At 51.2% G+C, this 19,987-nt stretch overlaps 1 long non-coding RNA gene across 1 annotated transcript; it reads left to right on the top strand.

Moving 5' to 3' along the window:
• The first annotated feature begins 465 nt into the window (after positions 1-465).
• Positions 466-17,057, top strand: LOC134557177 (uncharacterized). The gene is made up of 3 exons (XR_010082003.1): positions 466-1,002; positions 15,934-16,154; positions 16,299-17,057. It is a non-coding gene; the product is annotated as an uncharacterized LOC134557177 (long non-coding RNA).
• The last annotated feature ends 2,930 nt before the right edge of the window (positions 17,058-19,987 follow it).

Consider the following 19,987-nt stretch of genomic DNA (forward strand, 5'->3'; position numbering starts at 1 on the left):
GCCCTGGCCCAGCTCCAGCCGTGCCCTGGGTGCTGTCCCTGTCCCAGAGCAGAGATGGGAGCTGCCCCTCAGGAGGAGCTGCAGCCCCCGGGGAGCTCTGCCCTCAGGCTGCTCCAGCTGGACAATCCCAAGGCCCTCAGCAGCTCCTCAATGGCTTCCCCTTGAGATCCCTCCCTATCCCCGTGTCCCTCTTCTGAACACTTTCTAACAGCTTTAGTTCTTACACTGTGGTGCCCCAAGCTGTCCCCACCACTCCTGTTGGTCCTGTCCAGCCAGTTCATAGTCCTGAACCAGCTCTGCCTTTCCCATTTCCTTTCCCCCCTTCCCAGCCTTTGCCTCCTGCTTCTTTGCTTGGACTCCTCCTTTCTGAGCATTCCCAGTTGGTGACCCGTTCATCTTCCAAGTTCCCACTGGGATTTCCCCAGGCATCCCAGCACCAGGAGCCTTTGCTGGCTGTGGAAGGTGCACAGAGCTTTCCCACACTGCCGGTGGAGTTGCCTGGGACCACCAGGAGGCATCAGTCCCCTATTAGTCCTACACCACTCCTCTCATCAGTTCTCCCAGGGCAGGCAGGTGGAGGGAAAGCCTCGCCCCACTGCCCAGCTCCAGAAGTCCTGTCCCCTCTGGGCAGCGCCTCTCAGGTTATCCACAGTCCCGGAGGTCCAGAGCATCAGAGCCAGCATCAAAGGCGGTGGTGGAAAGGCTGCAGTGCGCTGCGGCCTCCCTGCGCCGGGTCAGCCCCGGGGCCGTGAGAGGGCAGCACCCGGCTCTGCTGCAAGAGCAGAGCTCCGGCAGAGCTGCATCGGGCCCCCTGGAAAACATCCAGCAAATCTGCAGAGAATACTTTTTCTTCGAGTCCAAGAGTCAGGCTGAAGATGAGTCCAAACTAAACCTTCCCACAGCTTTCCTCCACAGTCGGGCCGTTTGCTTCTCTGTAGACCCCGTTTCACAAAAGGATCTCCCATTGCCAGGGAATTTTGCTGCTTCCGCTCAAGTATGGAGGTGAAGTGCGTTTTGTTTTGTTTTGTTTGTTTTGTTTTCGCAGCTGCTGTAACCAAAGCGTTTCAAGAGTTTGTGGGCACTGGAGGGGAATTATGAGTCCCAGTCTCCAGTCGGGTTTCCAGCACACCCACGGCTGTAATTCCCCAGTTCATCACCAGAATCGCACCTGAACAATGAACCCAGAGAATGATTAAGGAGCCTGAAATTTGCATCCTCTCTCAATGAGCCTTGTGTTTCCTCTCTCAGGAAGGCAGAGCTGCTTAAGGTGTATGTGTGCTTTTATTTTCCCTTGTTTCTCTCCTTCCCCCTGGCCTGCGGTGGGAGCAGCAGGGACTGCAGCCAATCTGCAGGGACACAGCCCAGCCCAGCTGTAGCACAGGAAGGCTTCCCCAGCCTCGAGCACACACGGGCTGCTGGCTGTGCTTGGGGGCTTGCAGGAGACCCCACACATCACAGGGGTGTCCATCCCAGTGCTCCCAGTGCTGCCAGGGGGTGGCACATTTACTCTGGAAGAAAAACACGTTCCAGGAGTGAGTCTGGTTGTGTTTGCAGGGGGAATTTTCCTGGGAAATTTTTCCAGGAATGTCCTGATTAAGACACAGTTGGCTGTGACTGTGCAGCTGCTGGGGGAAAGAGGTGAATTATTTTGTTATTAACACATCAGCTCAGGATCCATCCCATGTCCTTCCCAAGGCTGAGACCACATGTGAATGTGGAGCTTTGAGAAGTTAAAGGATCAGTTTCAAGGAGTTCCTTTTCTGCCATGAAATTCATAGACTGAGCATAAACAAAAGAGGGTCAATATCCCTGAAGAGAACAGAATGAACCTTTTCAGTTGGTTTCATTGGCAATACCCTCTTTTTCACAGTAACTGGTTGTCTCCGTTGATTTTGGAATGGGCAGTCAGAACTGAAACAAAGCTGTTGGGCTTTTCAGAGTGGGAACTGAAATGTTAGATTCTCTGCTGGCTTGTGCTGGCCCTGCAGTCAAATGTGATATTCCCCTTGGCTTTTCAAAGTGTTAATGAAGTCCAGAGACTACCTCGACTCTTGTTTTATATTTCATGGAACATTAATGGCAGATTCAGCCCCCTGGCCCCAGGCAGCAGATGCCAAAATGCAGCCTTGGCTCCATTTCACCCCTTTTGCAGCCCCGGGGCAGAGGCTCAGCTGGCGCCCGCCAGCACAGCCTGGGAGGCTGCAGCCTTTCCCTGGGCTGGGGCTCAGCTCTGCTGAGTGCACACATTGTGTATCCTGAGCCTGTGCCCCAAGGTGAATTTTATCCTCATTATAGCCCTGAGTCCAGCCCTGAACCTCGTCCAGTCCTGGATGTTGTCCAGAATCTCTTCTGCACTGGAGCCATTCCTGATTCCAGTAACACTTTTCCCTGTCATGGTCCACAGGTCCAGCTGTGTCATGCACTGTTGGATTTGATGTTCTTGGGCCCCTGAACTTGTGGGAAGATGTTCTCATGGAAGTGTTGCTGGGGGGCTTCAGGCACAATTCCTCCTGTGCTGCCGGTCACTGTCTTTTGCCTTTTCACTATGGGACAAGGACATGTCCTTCCTGCAAGGTGACAGAGCATTGATATATTCTGATTCCAACACCTGGTTTTTAGTCCCTTCCTTCTGATCACACTAATTTAAGCTACGCTCTGTTCTGCCGCTTCTATTTTCTCCTGTACCACAGCTCTCCTCTGGGACTTCCAACCATCAGTGTCATCAGAGCTTCAGAAATAGAGAATTAATCAAACACCAGGGTAGTCACTCATACTAGAAAGTGCTGCTTTTACACATTCCCTACCTGGAGTACAAACAGGGTCTCCTTGACACGGGAAGGCATTGGTGTTGAATGCAAAGATCAGGAACATTTACTACATTAAACTTCAGGCAGAAATACTCATCCATGTGTCTGGAAATCAAAGGCAAGGACCAGATTTGCATGCACAAGGTGATGCAGGGGCAAATGGCACTCAGCTGGCATCCACCATGGCTCCATGGGCTGGAGATTTAGGTCAGGAGAACACCAGGTATTTCTCACCTGGACAGACCCAGGTGGGCAGTTTGGCAGTAAAGACCCTGAGCTCGGGGAAGGTGAGGCAGGAGTGATCCAGGGGAGGACAGGGAAGGAAAGGCAGGGAGTGATCCAGGGGAGGACAGGGAAGGAAAGGCAGGGAGTGATCCAGGGGAGGACAGGGAAGGAAAGGCAGGGAGTGATCCAGGGGAGGACAGGGAAGGAAAGCCAGGGAGTGATCCAGGGGAGGACAGGGAAGGAAAGGCAGGGAGTGATCCAGGGGAAGACAAGGATGGAAAGGCAGGGAGTGATCCAGGGAAAGTAAGCCAGGGACGACAGGGAAAGTAAGGCAAGGAATGGTCCAAATGAGGACCAAGGACAGACAGATCAGCAGATGTGACAGAGCATTGCCAGCCAGGAGCACCGGGGCCACATTTCTGATCCCCTGAGAGCTATGCTTTGAGGGGGAATTGAGGCAACACCTAGATTTGAGTTCCCAGAAGCATTTAGGAATTGAGGCTCTGATTCAAAGGTTGTAAAATCCTGCATGGGTCACTGGGTTATGCCCAAGACCCACCACAGCATGTGTGGGGAGGTGAATCTGCACTGAACAGCAAGTGCAGCTTTGGGGCTGACTCAGCTTGAGCATCAACTGGAGAAGGGAAAAGATTTACGAGCACTACCTAAGAAAATAGCTGCCAAAGAGCCCTGCAGCACCTGCAGGGTTTTTCCCCTTCATGTTCTTGGTCTGTGACTCCTGAGCAGTGTCCTCACAGAACCAGATCAGCTGGAAAAGTCTCATCTTTCTCTGCAGACAACAGGCAGTTTTGGGATTTGTGATTCATTCCCTCCCCTGCAGTTCACCTCTTGCCCCACATTCCCAGATCACAGCTAAGGCTGAGCTAAAAACGTCCAGATTTTCCAGGCTGGAAGGAGTGGGCTGTGCACCTGCACTTCCCCACCACTCCCTGGGCACTGTTGGGATGCCGGGGGAGAGGAGCATCACAGGAGAAACAAACACAGCAGGAGCAGAGGTTTCACAACACAGGATGGGCTGAGAATCACTCAGTGACATGGAGCAAGAAAACCAAAAGCAAAAGTGTTTCACTGAACAAACCCAAAGCTTTCCCAGTGATGAGCATCTGTGTGTGGCAAGAAGGGGTGTGTGAGCTGCAGCAGGTACCTGAGGCAACCACAAAAGAGAATGTGCAGCACAAGTGTCCACCCTGAAGTCAAAATTCAGTGATTCGGTTTTCTGAAGCCTTTTGGAAATCCTTAATTCCTGCCATGACAACAATAGGATGCTCCAAGAAGCTCAGGTTTCTTCAGAGAAAGATCCACCTAATCTGAAGGTGGCTGTGAGAGGCATCCACATGAAGATAATGCCTGAGGCTGTGCAGGGCGCAGTGGGAGCAGGGAAAAGCAGCCCCATATCTTTTCCAATTATCCCTGGGCAATGCTGACCCCTTCCCCTGAGCATAGGGAACCAAGCAATGAGACATCCTAGAAGTTTGTGGCCACCAGAGCAGCTCACAGGAATCTTGTTAGGGAAGGGGGAGGTGGGTGAAAAGAGGCTGCAAGGAGCCAAGGGAGGGATGCAGGAGCCCAGGGGCAGTGAGGGAGCCAGTTTTGGGTGATCTGACTGCTGGGAGGCAGGAGTCAGGTGCCTGGCAGCCCCATTTCCTGGCATTACATCCTGGAAAGCCCTGTGGGAGTTTCCTGTTGCTCAGCTCTTCAGGCTGAAGCAGCACCTGCCTCCCTTCCCCACATTGTGCTGGGCAGCAGGGGGAGGATGTCACTGGCCAAGAATTCCTTAGCAAGAAAATGCCATAAGGCTTCCAGCTCTTTTCCAGGCTGCTGGGCAGTGGCAAAAACAATATAAAGTGTGGGAAAGAAACTGCCAGGTGTATCCTGCAGGCCAAGGAAGTGGCAGAGCCGGGCATGGGTGGCCAGGCCTGGTGCCACAGAATGTGCAGCACCTCTGGACCAGCAGGACCAGGACTCAGATGTCAGCTGAGAGGTGGCTGTTCCTGAGGCTTGGCCAGGGAAGGGTCTGTGCAATGTTGCAGCGTTGGAGCTGGACTGGAGCCCTGCAGAGGTCCTTCCCAGGGCTGGTCCTTCAGAGGTGCTGTGAGCCCCTGGAGCATCTGCCCAGAGCTGTGTTTGCAGTGCTGTGACAGTGGCCCATTGTCCAAATGTGGTGGATACACTCCAGAATTTCAGTGTTCAAACAGCACTGGGCTATTACTAAATCACCTTCCAGACCACCCACACATCCCATTTCATTTTCTCTTTCATTTCGGAACCAGGTCACTTCCACCTCCTCTGAACTTCAAAGCTCCCACTCCTGGGATCCCACAGCATCTTCAGCAGCTCCTGCTCCTGGCATTTGGCTGAACCCTCTCCTGTCCCCTTCACCTCTATTTTTTTGGTCATTTTTCTTCCCCTCTCCCTCCCTCTGCAGCTGAGGGAGCAGCTGCTGTGGAAGCTGCAGAAGGCAGCAGCTTTCCATCAGCTCTGACAGGAGCAGCAGGGCCCTGCTCCAGTTCCACCAGCAGACCCTTCCCCATGTCCATGGTTGGAGGAATCCCCATCCAGACACCAGGAATGCACCCAACAGCTGCAGACAGGTCACTGGGAGGGCACCTGGGGGCTCTGGGGGAGCCCAAGCATACGATCAGTGACAAGCTGGATCAGTGTCAGGTGACATTTCAGCTGCTGCTTTTGGGCACCCACAAGACCAGCTTTGTTCCCTGCACTGGGGGCAGCCCTGCCCCTCCCTGCAGCACTGGGCTCCCTGTCCCATCAATCCCAGCACAGGGAGCAGCCTCTGTCCAGGCAGGAGATGGAACAGCCCCAGGCACAGGGGAGATGGAGCAGTGTGTCCATCCTGCTGCAGCTCAGCCTCCCCTGTGGGGCCGCGTGTCCCAGCCGTGCCTGGGCACACCTGGCTGCTCTGGGACAGTGCTTCCATCTCCCTGGAATGCCTTGGGATAGCTGTGGTCCCTCTGGATGTCATTGGGAGGGAATTTCTCCTATGATTCATTACACTTGGCTTTGCAGGAGAATGTTGCCATCCTGCAGGACATGAAGGGTGGGAAGTGTCCCCGTGGAATGATGAGGAGGGAGCCAGGAGGAGGAAGAAACTGCAGAATACATCCATGAAAATGGTGGCACTGAACATCCCCTTTCCCCCCATTCAGCTGGAAGTTCATGGCAGTGAGGGATGTGAATGTGGTGGCCCCTGGCTGGCACTGTGGTGGGTCACAGGGCAGAGCAAGAAGGTTCCCAGGGAGCCCAGCACAAGAAGGAGCCCAGATCCCAGGGTTCTGAGTGTGTCCCCACCTGGAGAATCACCTGTCTTGGCCTACTGGCAGGAACAGCTTCCACTGTCCCAGGCTGCTCCAAGCCCTGTCCAAAGCCTTGGACACTTCCAGGAATCCAGGGGCAGCCAGAGCTTCTCTGGGCACCCTGTGCCAGGGCCTGCTCACCCTCCCAGGGAACAATTCCTGCCCAATATCCCATCTAACCCTACCCCCATATCCTGTCCCTCCATCCCCTGTCCAAAGTCCCTCTCCAGCTCTCCCGGAGCCCATTTAGGTCTTGGAAGGGTCTTCAGGCTTTCCCCAAGCCCTCTCTTCTCCAGGCTGAACAATCCCAACTCCCTCAGTCTTTCCTCCTGGAGGAGACCTCCATCCCTCTGATCATCTCCATGATCTCCTCTGGACTTGTTCCAACAGCTCCATGTCCTTCCTATGTTGGGGACCCCAGAGCTGGACACAGCACTCCAGGAGTCACAAGGGACAGGAAGAGCTTTGAGCAATTCCAGAGGAGGGACAGAAACACAAAAAAGAGCAAATGGACTTGGACCAGCTTTTCCGATTTAGATTCATTTGTTACGGAAGTATTCAAAATGCTGGAAGCTGGAAAGCTTCAACAAGCAAAAGCTGCTGCCAAGGCTTATGTTTTCCTGCAATGTTTGACCTTTAGCTCCAGAAGTCACAGAATTACATAAGATCCCTAATTTTTGCTAAATAGAAATATTGTTATAATGGAGAAAGAGCCTTTCACAGAAAAATAAAACATAAGCAACGATCTGAAAACACGGAAATGGGAAAGGAAATAAAACCCCAGGATCTGTTCCCTGAAGAGAGAACACCCTGCTAAAGGCAAATTTGTGATGTGGGTGAATGTGTCATGGGTTTCAGTCACATCATGATTGGCATAGTGGATACCAGCAGCCCTGGGAGCTCCACTCTTTAATCTGGAGGTTCAGCCTGTGAAACAAACAAATTTTTGCTCAGTTTCTTCTCTTTTTTGTATCTTCAAAAGTGGCCAAGGCCAAGGCTTGGAGCAGCCTGGTCTAGGGAAAGGTGTCCCTGCCCATGGCACTGGATGAGCTTTAAGGTCCCTTCCAACCCAAACCAGTCTGTGATTCTGTGGTTTTATAATCACTGCATTAAATAAAACCCTAGAATGCCTGCAGGGAAATATTCTATATCCTCCTTTCTTTATGAGAAATGAGAGCAAGCCAAATAAATTATACCTGCAGCTAAAAAAATTATTTCAACTAATTGTAGAAAGTCATCTTTTTTTTTATCCCTCTCAAAAAAATCAGGTCACTAGCAAATGACAGCTCCAATTTTTCTCTTTGTAGTCACATCCCCAGCAGCTCTGGGGGAGGATGAAGAGCAGCAGGACCCACCTAACCCAGCCCAGCTCCTGGGGCTTCCCTGCCAACATCCACATGCCCAGGCTGCTGGGGAGGCAGGAGAGAGGAAAAATGAAGTTTTATCAAAAGGTGACACATTCATGCACTTGAAAGGCCCCAGGAATGACCCCAAAGATGTGCTGAGGGTGATGATCCCAACATTTGGATCATGTGGGTTGTAGTTCTGGAAAGTGAAGAGAGCCAGGCAGGCTAGAATTTACCTCCTTCAAAACTGAAAGAAAATCCCCATCCCAAATGGAATTTCACTGCTTTCCAAAGGCTGGAAACCTGGCTGTGCATTCCCTGCTGGGGTGTGCTCTCATCCCTCTGAGAGCCCCCTCGGGAGGCCTGGCAGGGTGAGGGCAGGGAGGGAGGCACGGGAGGGACCCTTGGGCACGGCAGAGGCTCCGCTGGTGGCTTTGGACTGAGCAGAGATTGGCCAAGGCCCACTGCTAATTAACCACCGCTGGGGCTAACGAGCCCTCCAGCAGCCACAGCTGCAGGAGCTATAAAAAGCTCCAAAAACAGATCCATGTTGCCAACAAAAGATATTTCTGCAACTCCAGCACTGGCCTGGGTCCCACAGCCTGTGGGAAGTCCCCCTCCACCTCCCCTCCCTGGCACGAGGTGGGCACGAGAATTTTGGGCCCCAAAGCCAACGTGAAGCTCTCCACATCTTTCCCTTGTCTGTGTGCAACATCCAGCTGGAAAAAAAAGGGATTTCTCCTTTGCTATTTTCCTTTTATTTAGAGAATTGCAGATCAGGATGGGGGATTACAGTTGGAGTTAATCTTGGTTAGGATAACGACGAGTTTAGGACTGAGCTTTAATTAGAAATGGGTTACTTTGGAGGTTAAAATATACAATTAGGTTTTTCTTTGTATCTGTAGGTTTAGATAAGTTTTAGGGTTATATCTGTGGGGATGATTAAACTCAAGGACTTAGATTTTAAATTTCAAGAGATAATTGCCTTTGGGCTGGAATTAAATTTGAAATAATTTGAAGGATTAGGCTGGTATTAAGGTTAGATATGATTAACCATTGCATTATAGTAGATTACTGTTAAATAGAATCTCAGGCTGATTTAGGAGTTCAGTTTGAATCTAATTATAATTAGGGCTATTATTTGGCATAGACACTGTGATTCCTGATCGGGGGAGAGATGAGAATTTGTATCAGGGTCTCTCTGCAGCTGCATTTCCACTTGATGCCCCTGACTTGGGACTCCCCATGAGGGGAGGAAGCAGCAATTTCTGTGACTCAGGGAACCCCAAATCCCTGAAGCCACCAAGAGCAGCTTGGAGCTGTGCTGGCTGTAAGATTTGTTTGCAATCCCTATTTCTGTTTTATGAGCACAGGAAGGATAAACAGAGCATGGTTTTGTTTATAGCACGTTGACACTGTCCCAGGTTTCCAGCCATTCAAAGCAAGGCAGGGGAAAGATCTGATCATTTAAATCTATTTTCCATTCTCTGCCCAAGCCTTTATGAATAAAACCAAGGATTGTTTTTAGAAATAACTCTCTTCCATATATAAATCCAACTTTCCTGTGTAAAAAAAACACTCTTGATGTTTAGTCAGTGCTGTTTTATTCAGTTGCAGTAAAAGCAGGGAAGAGAAGCCTCAGTTGGCTGTTTATTACCAGGGATGTTATTTTTTGTACTTTACAGGATGCATTTTCTGTCAGAATTTGTAAAATATTAATCAAACAAACAGAAAACAGTACAGAAACTACAACTTGAAATGAAGGTGATTTCACAGCAACACTAAATCCATAATGGCACATTCCCCATCTTTTTTCTGTCAGCTATGCCACCTAAATGCTTCATTTACAGGAGGTTTGCTTTTGTTTTGGTATTTCTTGACATTTTATTGTCTCAGTTTCATTGAAATGAGAACAAAGCAGAGAAACTCTCTGTGAATAACAATGTTAAGAAGCAATTAGCCAGTAGAAATCAAAATACATGATGCTGCCATTAGAGTGACAACGCGTGTGCACGGAGGGGAAGCGCTGCAGCTCAGCAGGGGCTGTTCAAGCCCTGCACCCCCTGTCCTGCCTGGCACATTTACCCCACACACCGGCATTCCTGGGGCACGAGGGAAGTGGGAATTCGGTTCTGTTCGCATCTCCTCCCACACTGCTCATCCCGGGACATGGCCAAGGGCAGGCGGGGTTGTTTCCACCAGGGATCAGAGCCAGGGCTCTCACAGCCCCTGTCACTCCCCTGGGCACAGCTGGGCACAGCTGGGCAGTGGGGCTGAGGACACAGCCCCTGGGGCGACTCCAGTTGGGAAAGTTGGCTCGTCCTTGGCAAAGCTGGATCCTCCTCAGGCAAGCTGGATCCTTCTCTGCTGTTCTGGACACACCAGGCACGATGTGGGCCCCACTGAGCCCAGGATGAGCCTTGGGAGCTGCAATCCCATGACAGAGGAGTTCTGCAACCCTTGTTCCCATGACCATTATCCCAATGTTTTCCACTCAGCTGTTTTTGCCATTAAATATTTTATACATTTTGATTTTTTCCGTAGGAATGTGGAGTTGTCACAGCAAATCCCATCCAACATTCTGATTTTGGGGGAGGATTTCCAAACCTTTGCTGAGTGCTGAAGGCACCTCTGCATTGTATTGAATTTTGGGAATATTTGTTATGTTTCTGCTTCTGCAGGGTTTCCTCTCTCAGGCATTTAAAGGAACACTTCTTCATTAAGGTTTTCAAGATCTCCTTGAATTCTCCCTCTGATATTTGCTAAAAGAGCCTCAACAACTGCTGCATTTTACATTTTTCAGAAAGAAATAGATTGGGATTGACGTCACAGACCATATTTGGGCTGCATTAAAGCTGGAGCTTGTCTGACAGATGCTTTTTATAGATTACAAATATTTGTGGTCTAGGGATGTATTTACATGGTCTTCAGGAAATTTTGGCAGATCGTTGTACCAAAACAATGGCTGCATTTTTTCTTTCTAATTCAGACCAATTTTACCCAGCTGGACCTGCTGCCCTGGCTCCTCTTCACTTGTGGGTTTTGATCTTGCACAGAATAGCTGCACTTTGTATGTCAGGATCAGCTCTTCAGTCCAAAAGCAGCCAAATTCCCCTTGCTTCATGTACTCAAGTGTAGAACTCAGGTCCTCCAATGGGACTGTCCTTGAACTGGGATTTTCAGCACCCCCAGTCTGAAAAATCCATCAGGAACCCAATTTCTTGGTGGGCCTTGCCCTGATTTCTGCCTTGGCATCTCCTTATGGCTCATAGGAATGGGATGGAGGAGGCAGAAGGGTGGGGAGGTGCTTGGAAATCACCTCCAGGGTTTATTCTCTGTCTTTAGATCTCCAGTGAATTGTATCAAAGCTGTTTTGACATTAGAAAATGTCCAATATCAGTAAAGTTCACAAATAGCTGCACTTTTCTTTGCCAGCTTTGACCAGTGGTGCCAAGGATTTACCCCAAAAAGCTGCTGGGGTGTCTAAAAACACCAGTGTGGTGTTCCTCCACTGTCCTCCAGGAAACTGCCACTGGTACCATGGCTCTGCTGATGTTTGTTTCCTTGTCAGCTCCTGGTTTTACAGATTCTGAACTATAAAGACAAACATTTATTTGTTTATTTGTTTCCATTCATACTTTTATTTTTTCATATTTTATATTTCAATATATTTATATAAGTATATACATATATAAATATATTTATTTACATATAAAAGAAGATAAGGCAGCAGCTGAGCAGTGACAGGGATGGGATGGGATGGGATGGGATGGGATGGGATGGGATGGGATGGGATGGGATGGGATGGGATGGGATGGGATGGGATGGGATGGGATGGGATGGGATGGGATGGGATGGGATGGGATGGGATGGGATGGGATGGGATGGGATGGGATGGGATGGGATGGGATGGGATGGGATGGGATGGGATGGGATGGGATGGGATGGGATGGGATGGGATGGGATGGGATGGGATGGGATGGGATGGGATGGGATGGGATGGGATGGGATGGGATGGGATGGGATGGGATGGGATGGGATGGGATGGGATGGGCCAGAAACTTCTGGAAGGGAATAGATGAAAAGCAGAAAAATCCCAGAAATGGTGGATTTTTCCAGCAGGAAATGGGTTGGGTAGGACTGAGCCAGGTAGAAAACAAAGATGGGCAGAGCTGAGCCTGCCCCAAACCCCTTTAGGAGAAGCTTCACTCTGGCCTGAATGATCTAAAGGGTCTTTTCCAGCTGAGCCTTTGAGACTCTACAAAAACCCCTGGAGTCACTTGATGTAATCTGTTGGAACAGGAAACATTCCAGAAATAGTTTGCCAAAAGAAAAATACTGAGTTAATGCAACTTTTTCTTAACTCAGTGATGCAGCCGGGGGAGAATTTTCAGAGCAGCCCCAGGGGGAGCATCATTAACACCAGGCTGGTTTGTTGCCACACAAAGTTTTTCCTGGTTCTATTTCTGTTCTTTACTCCAAGTGAAATCTGTTCCTGAGGGGAGGAGAAGGCAAGATCATGTTTATTTTATGCAAAAAGCAATCTTTTTTTACTTCACAAAAACAGCCCACTGGAACAGGGTGGGGTCATTTCTGACTTTTTTTCTTGGTACTGTTGAACATTTGATCCAGTGCCTTCCTGGGGCAGAGATGTGCAGGACTGAGGGACGTGGATTTTACCCTGTGGCCTGGATCCTGGTGTCGATTCCTGCCACAGAGTTCAGATCCAGAGGGAAAAGCCATCATTTTTCAGGGATGAGCCACCCCAGGAGCACGAGGGAATCCCCAGCCCTGTTTTCTTTCTCCAACCCCTCTGTTTTTTGAGAACTCAATTACATATCACTATCCAGCAGCTCTTTGGGGAGGAAACCGGCTTTTTACACAGTCAGCTGAATATTTTTACACAAATTTGAGGGCTCCTCTGTCCTTCTGGTTCAACAAGGACTTGTACAGAGTTCAGTGTGGGTGAAAATAACCTGGAGATGGGGGCATGGGCTCTTTGGCTCTGTTTCCACCAGCCAGGGCTTCTCATCCCAGGAGAGCTGTGCCCAAACTCTGTCCTCTATTCTACCCCCCTCTCTTCTAACAGATTTTCTTCTCACCAATCTCAGAGGGCTCCTGGAAATTTTTAGAGGACTCTTTTCCCCAGGCTTCTCCAAAGGGGAAACAGGCCATTCCTGAAATAGAGGTGACCTGGGTGGGAAATTAGTGTGGGGCTCCTGGTGTTCCCAGAGTAGGAGACAAGGGCTGGGATTTGTCCAGCACTGATCCCCAGGGAACTCTGCCAGGATCAGAAGCTCTGGCCAGTTATGAGGACTCATGGATAAAAATGCCAAGAGCAGGAAATCCAGAGTGACCCTTTACTGCAATAACCTTGCAGTGTCCTTGTAGACCTGCCACAGGTCTTCCTGTCATTCCTCAGGAGGACACATGGCCCAGGAGGGGAAGAGAAGGCAGAAAACCCAAGAGTGTCACCTCCCTAGCACAGAGAACCCCAGAGTCCAATAATCCCACAACTGCAGAATCCCAGACTGGTTTGGGTTGGAAGGGACCTTAAAGCTCACCCAGTGCCACCCCTGCCATGGCAGGGACACCTCCCACTGTCCCAGGCTGCTTTAAGCCCCAATGTCCAGCCTGGCCTTGGGCACTGCCAGGGATCCAGGGGCAGCCACAGCTGCTCTGGGCACCCTGTGCCAGGGCCTGCCCACCCTGCCAGGGAACAATTCCTGCCCAATCTCCCATCCATCCCCATGTTCTGCACCTGTCAGGTGCAGCCCTGTCCTGAAATCCTGAGCAGTATGGAGATGTTTCCTATCACTCTGGGAAACCAAGAAGCGTGGATGCCAGCAGGAATTCTGCCAGGGTGGGAGAAGCCTGGTAGGGAAGTGGGAGGAAGGAAGGGGTAACAGTGTGAGGCCTCCAGGGTCAGGACAAGCTGAAAAAAGTGAATATTTTTTTTTTATTTCAACTTCCAAGTCAGGATGTCCCTGATTTACTTTGGCCAGAAACAGGGTGAACCAAAAAAGATTCACTCTGACCTTGATTTTTTTTCTTTTTCTTGTTTCCTAAGCCTTTCCTAAGGTCATTGGCCATTCTGGGCAGCAACAGTTCTGGAAAAGGAACTGTCTGGTTTTGCTTTGACTCGAGTGTGTCAGGGGATTTTCCATCCTGCAGTGAAAGGCTCAGCCCTGCTTTGGGAGTAGGGACTGGGAAGGAGCCTTGAAAAGCACCTCAGTACTTGCAGGTGGAAACCCCCTGTGTGTGTTATAAAGTCCCAGGGCTGAATAATGCAGCTGAGCCTGCCTGGCCCTCCACCAAACCCCAAGGAGTTCCTCAGTACCAAGTTTGCTGCTAACGAGGGTGCAGGCACAGAGCTGCTCCTCAGCGGCTCAGAAAAGCCCCAGTGGGGACTCTGGGCTCTGGTGTCCCTCATCCCCTCTGCTGACAGCCCCGGGTGCCTCCTGTCAGCACCACAGCAGGTCCCTGGTGGCCTCCAGCCCTGGACAAGCCCTGTCCCTCTGCCAGGCCCTGGGAAAGCTCCCTGACTATGCAGCACCAGTAGCTGCTGCCAGCTCAGCTGGGAGCAGTCACTTTTACACCCTGCTGCTGGGGGATCCCCACAGCCCAGAGCTGAGGTCATCTCCCAGGCTGGGAGCAGCTCTGGCAGCTCCCTGGGGTGTCCAGAGCTCCTGGTGCTCCCCAAAGGGCTGCAGGAGCCAGGCAGGAACACCCTGAGCCCCCAAAGGGCTTTGCACCATCCAGCCAAAGTCACTGAACTTTGCTTTGTGGCTGAGCCCTCAAATGGCAAAAACATTGGCCAAGCAGGGAAATAAAACATGGATTGAAATTCCCTCTGTGACCCAGCCTTCCTGACAAACAGGGCTGGAGCCTGGCTCTGATCCCAAAGAGGGCTGTAAGGTTCTGATTACTCCAGGTTAGCTGGATCTAGAACTCCAAGTATTTTCTTACTCTCTGCTCTAGAAATTGTAGTTTAGTTGAATTGTAATTACTCATAAGAAAAGTGAGTAATTAAACTACCAAGGGAAATTTTTCTCCCCCCAGAGCAATATTCTTACCCCAAAACATTTTGCTGACAGTTTGCTATTTTCATACTCCCAAAAAACCTGAATGGGGGCCCTAAACATGAGTGTTTGTCTGCATAATAAATCCTGAACTCAGCACTGAACAGGCTGCCTCGCCTTGCCTTCAAAACATTTATTCCTCTGCAGGCTTGGTTACATTTCATGCCTGGCTGCAGCAGTGATAATGTGGCTCTGTTTGTGCCCATCAGCACAGCTGGACTCCCACTCCTTCGGACTGTAAATATCTGTTAAAAAGAACATCTGCCACATGGAAATCCAAACATTGCAAACAGGAGCAGGCGGAGGGTGGTGGGGTTGTGAGGAAAATATTGGGAGCCAAAAGGAATTAAGGAATTTAATGGAAAGGTGAAGGATCAAGATGGGTTAAGGTGGGGCACTTTCAAAAGGTGGAGATGCCGCCTCCAGAAGGTCAGGTAGAATTAGAGCAGATAAAATATTTTAATTGGAGTGGGAAGGAAGCTGTGGATTCCCTGGGCTGGAGTGAGGCCACTGATGGAAATATTTCAGGCCAGGTTGGATGGAGGCTCTGAGCAACCTGATCCAGTTAAAGATGTCCCTGCTCACTGCAGGGGGGTTGGACTTGATGGCCTTTAAATTCCAACCCAAACCTTTCTGTGACTCAGTGAGATTTTTGACATTTCCTTTCCAACCATGCAAGGGGAATGAATTTCTATTTGTTCTCCCTCGTAAGTTTATTTGCCAAGAAATTATCTCATGTATTGATCGAATTCCTGACTCTGACACTGGAGATTACCAAATCCCCAGTTTTCTGCACATGCAGTTTCCTCTGGGAAGAAGTTTGTTTAATGTATGGGTCAGCACCTTGCTCAAGGCTGACCCACAGACAGCACCTTCTTTGGAAATGTCTGGGAATCAGGGAACAAACAGCTTGGCCTGTTCCCTGGCCTGGAGAGGGGCAGGCAGTGTCACAAATGGGAAGCTGTGGGTCAGCACTTCGAATTTCACTTTCTGTAAACACTTGGATTTAGGGAAACTCAGAGTAAATATTGGCTTTAACTTTCCACTGGTCAATATTTACTTATTCTGTCAATAAAGCCTGATGTTCATCGGAGCAGAAGCCTGCACTAGTTGGAACAACAGAGATTCTCCTCCCAAACAGGTGTCCACAGCAGCAGGAGGCAGAACAGCCCATGCAACAACATCTGGGCTGCCCTCAACATCTGGGCTGGCAAAGCAGAGGAGACTCTCCAAAAAACACACAGAGCTTCAAACACAGCTGAGCAGAACTCCAGCACCTTTGTCACTCCTGGAAGACAAATTGTGCCATGGGGAATGTTCCTCTGGACCTTCCCAGCCTTTGCCAGGCTGCAGCTGAGAAAGGTAAAAGTGTCCTTTGTCCTCTTGTGAGGGCATCACCCTCCCCAGGACCACACCCTGGCTCAGGGGATGGTCTCCTGTGCCTTGTGCTGCCCATGGTGTGATCTGATGGTTTCATCCCCTTTTTCATCTCTCTTTGATGTCCAGGAGCTGCCCCAGGAAAGATCACCCATGGCTTTGCCCTGCCCCATCCTGAGGATCTGATCCAGCTGGGCATTGTCCCTTCCCTTGTGCCATGGGAGTGTCACTGGCTGCCACATCGACCAAGGAGCCAACTCCACCCAGGAGCTGTTCCCACTCCTCCCAGTCCTCCATTCCTGACCACCTCACCCAGAGCCAGATGTCTTTGGCTTTGGACAAAAGCAGCCTCTGTGCAGACCAGTTTGTACTTCTGCCCTGGTGGATCCTCAATTTTGGGTTCTATCAACAGCATCCAGACATGTGCTTAAAAAGACAACATCAAGGGCATGTCTGCAAAATGCTGCCCCAATATCCAGATTTGTGCCAACACCTTCAGAGGAATTGGCCCAAATCCTGGGGGTCTGAGCTCCCAATCCCACACAGAAGGGCTGCTGAGAGACAGCTCTGCAATGCAGAGATGCTCCTGGCATGGGGGATGTTTCAATCCCTGTTCCCAGCAGGTGCAGCAGCACTGGGCCCCAGTGGTGCTGAGGCACTGGTGCAGGTGCCAGCACAGGTGTCCCAGTGCAGACACAAACACCCTCTAAAGCTGTCCTCAGCCCAGCACTGCCTCCCTGACATGCTGCTGCAAAACCCCAAAATTCAGCATCAAATCTGTCTCCAGGACACCTCCATGGGCCAGAAGTTCCTTACATAAACAAAGGGCAGCTGGTTTTCCAATAGATCACTCAGGAGCCAAGAGGAATTTGATTCCAAACCTCATTTATAAACCCTGTGCTGAAGCCTTGTATTAAGGAGGTTTGTTACAGGCTCGAGCAGAGGCTGTAGCCTCTAACTGTGTTATTGGGATATTTAATCCATTCTTGTAAGGAGCAGAGCACAGAAAGCAGCGCACAGAGACAGGAGTTGGAGTGGTGCCCGTGCCAGAGGACTGGAGAGCATCACTAAGGACTTTATTTGCTCCCTTGGGGCGGGGATGGCCCTGGGGAAGGCATCCAGGGCTGTTCGGATCACAAGGAGAGGAGCTCTGTGCACTCCTGAGTAGCAACAGCCCGGGGTGCAGTCAAATTTGGGAAAACTCAGCTTCAACTGCACCAAAAAACCTGGGGAAATGGAACACCCTGCTGCTCATGGATGCTCCTTTAGGGAGGGGACAAGGGCAGTGGGATAAATTCTTCCCTCTCAGTGTGAAGCTGGAGCTGTTTCCTGTCCAAGCCTGTGGTTTCTGCCTGGACCCTTCCCAGGCTCTGCACTTTGCTCTGGGTCCAGGCACCTGCCTGGCCCAGGGCCTCATGCCTGGGTCCCCACTGAACCCACCACACCACCCCTGCTCACAACTTTTTTCCCTTTTTATGATTATTTTCTCTCTTCCTCTCCCCTCCCCAAGGACTGCAGTGCTTTCAAACACTATTTCAAAATGGTATTTGGGCCAGACCCTCAGTCCCCCCCTCCAGAGCACCCTGAGAGGGGGATTGCTGCCCTCCTGCTCTTTGGGGTGTCCAGCTTGGCTGCAGCCAGGGCAGGACAAACCCAGGAGAAATCCCCATCCCGTTGCGTTTCAGCTCCGCCCCGACGCTGTCCCGTGGAGGTGCTGATGGATGGACGTGTGTGATCCCTCCTCCCCTGCAGGCACAGAAGAGCCATGGAGGAGTCAGAAAGGGTTTCTGGTGTTCCCCAGGTGTCACTGCCAGCCCTCCACAGGCTGGAGCAAGGATGGGCGCAAAGATCCCCGTTGTGCTCCCGGTTCAGAACTTGGCTCTGGGCTCCTGCTCCGAGGCTGTGATGAGCACAGGGGCGCTGGGACCCTCCTGGGCTCCACGGGCAGAGCTGCACAGGAGGTTTCTGGGTGTCCAGTGACTAAAACCTTACAAAATCCACAGGGAGTAGAGCCCTGGCTCTGCCTGGCAGGGCAGGTTTGCTCTGGCACTCGGAGGAACCACTGCCAGGACTTGTTGCTCATTCCTGCAGCATCCAGCCATCCCCGGGAGCTGCTTCCCTGCCACCAGCACCACAGCACATCCCAGAGCCCCGTGGAGCCAACGAGCCGTGCCTGTGTTGTTTGAAAACAAAGGACAAAATCGGTGCCATTAGAGATAAACGCAGCTGGGAACGGGATAAAAGTCCTCACACAGTGAGAAAGGGGGAAAGTGATAGGGGGAAAGTCACAAAGAAAGCTGAAGATTCCCAGCTGGAGAACACATGGGCGGCTGAGAGAGCTGAGGCAAAAAAGAGATCAAAGCAAGGCCCTGGGTGCTGGGGGTGGCAGAAATGCAGGTGCTGGAAATCAGGGAGCCACATCCCTGCCCTGTCACCTGGGTGGCAGCAGGGAGGGGCGCCCTGCCTGCCTCCAGATGTGCCCCTGGAGTTACTGAGCTGCCCAAAATCGCAGAGCTGCTGTCTCTCATCGGTTTGGCACCAGTGTTAGGTTGGATGTTTGTGTGCTGGAGGTGGTGGCATCACTGCTGGGGTAACACCCGTGGGCCAAAGCAGAATCTGGGCTGGGGAAAGTGAAGTTGCATCCACTGGAAATTGAAATTCCAGCTCCAGCAACATCAGCGAAAATCTTTCTTCTGCTCTGAAGAGTGTGGGCAGTAAGAATTGGAGAGGGAGGGACAGAAATGTTGATGGAAGATTTTATTTATTTTGGAAGTGAATTCCTTTGATGTCCAGCTGAGCATGCCAAACCTGTGATCAGGGTAACCCCTGGAAGCAGCAGCACAGAACCCCTGTGTTTCCTTTGTGTTTAGCACCCACCGGGCAGGACAGGAGCCGAGCAGCCCCCGTGTCCGGCCTTGGCAGCTCCCGCTGTCCCTGCTCGGGGGAACATGCTGATCCCGAGATCCGTTCTGTTGGAGTGCTGGTCTATTCAGCGAACACAATAAGAAAGCCGACAGCAGATGTGGCCGATGAAAAGCGACATCAGCTGCCAGGGACAGCCCGAAAGCCCCAGAACCCTGCCCCGCGCTGAGGCCGATCCCAGCCCGGCACCTCCACCCCGCTCCGCCTCCGGGTGCGATCCCGCTGCGGCCCAGCCGCGGGCATCCCGGGGGATGGAGGCGGCAGGGAGCAGGAGCCGCGGGAAGCGTGTGCAGGGATATCCCGCTGTCTGCAGGCACAGCACGGAGCAGATCCCCGCAGCAAAGCAGCGCCTGAAGGAGCGGCGGCGTTAACTGCGCTGCCAGCGCAGAGACCCCTGCCCAGCCCCTGCCACACCCGCAGGGAGCAGGGACAGACCCAGCGCCGCCCTGGGCCTTCTCCCCCGTGGGCCACAGCGGGGTGAGGCGCTGGGCACGCTCCCAGGGGCTGAGGCTGCTAATTGCTCCGGGGTTTCACAGAGCCCGGGGCTTTTCCTGGGATTTCGGACATCTGTCTGATTGTGATGGCGCAGAGAATGGTTCCCGCTGCAGGCACAGCTTTGAAGCTGTGGGATCGGAGGAAGCTTCAGGAAGCAGATGGATTTAACTGACAAATTGAAGCTCACTGAGTTTTCGTTTAATTAACTTTTAATTGGCAAATTTGGGGCTCGAGCATTTTTAGTATAATTAGCTGCTTAAATTAGCTGTTAACAGAGGTTTAAATTTAGAGGCAGGCTTTTTATATCCCATGTCTGGGTTTATACTGTATCCATGCTGTGATTCCTTTTCAGCCAAATGCTTTAACTCCAGCACACCAAAGGATGAAGATGTTTGGAAGCC

Source organism: Prinia subflava, chromosome 12, assembly GCF_021018805.1.
Source record: "Prinia subflava isolate CZ2003 ecotype Zambia chromosome 12, Cam_Psub_1.2, whole genome shotgun sequence".
NCBI lineage: Eukaryota > Metazoa > Chordata > Aves > Passeriformes > Cisticolidae > Prinia > Prinia subflava.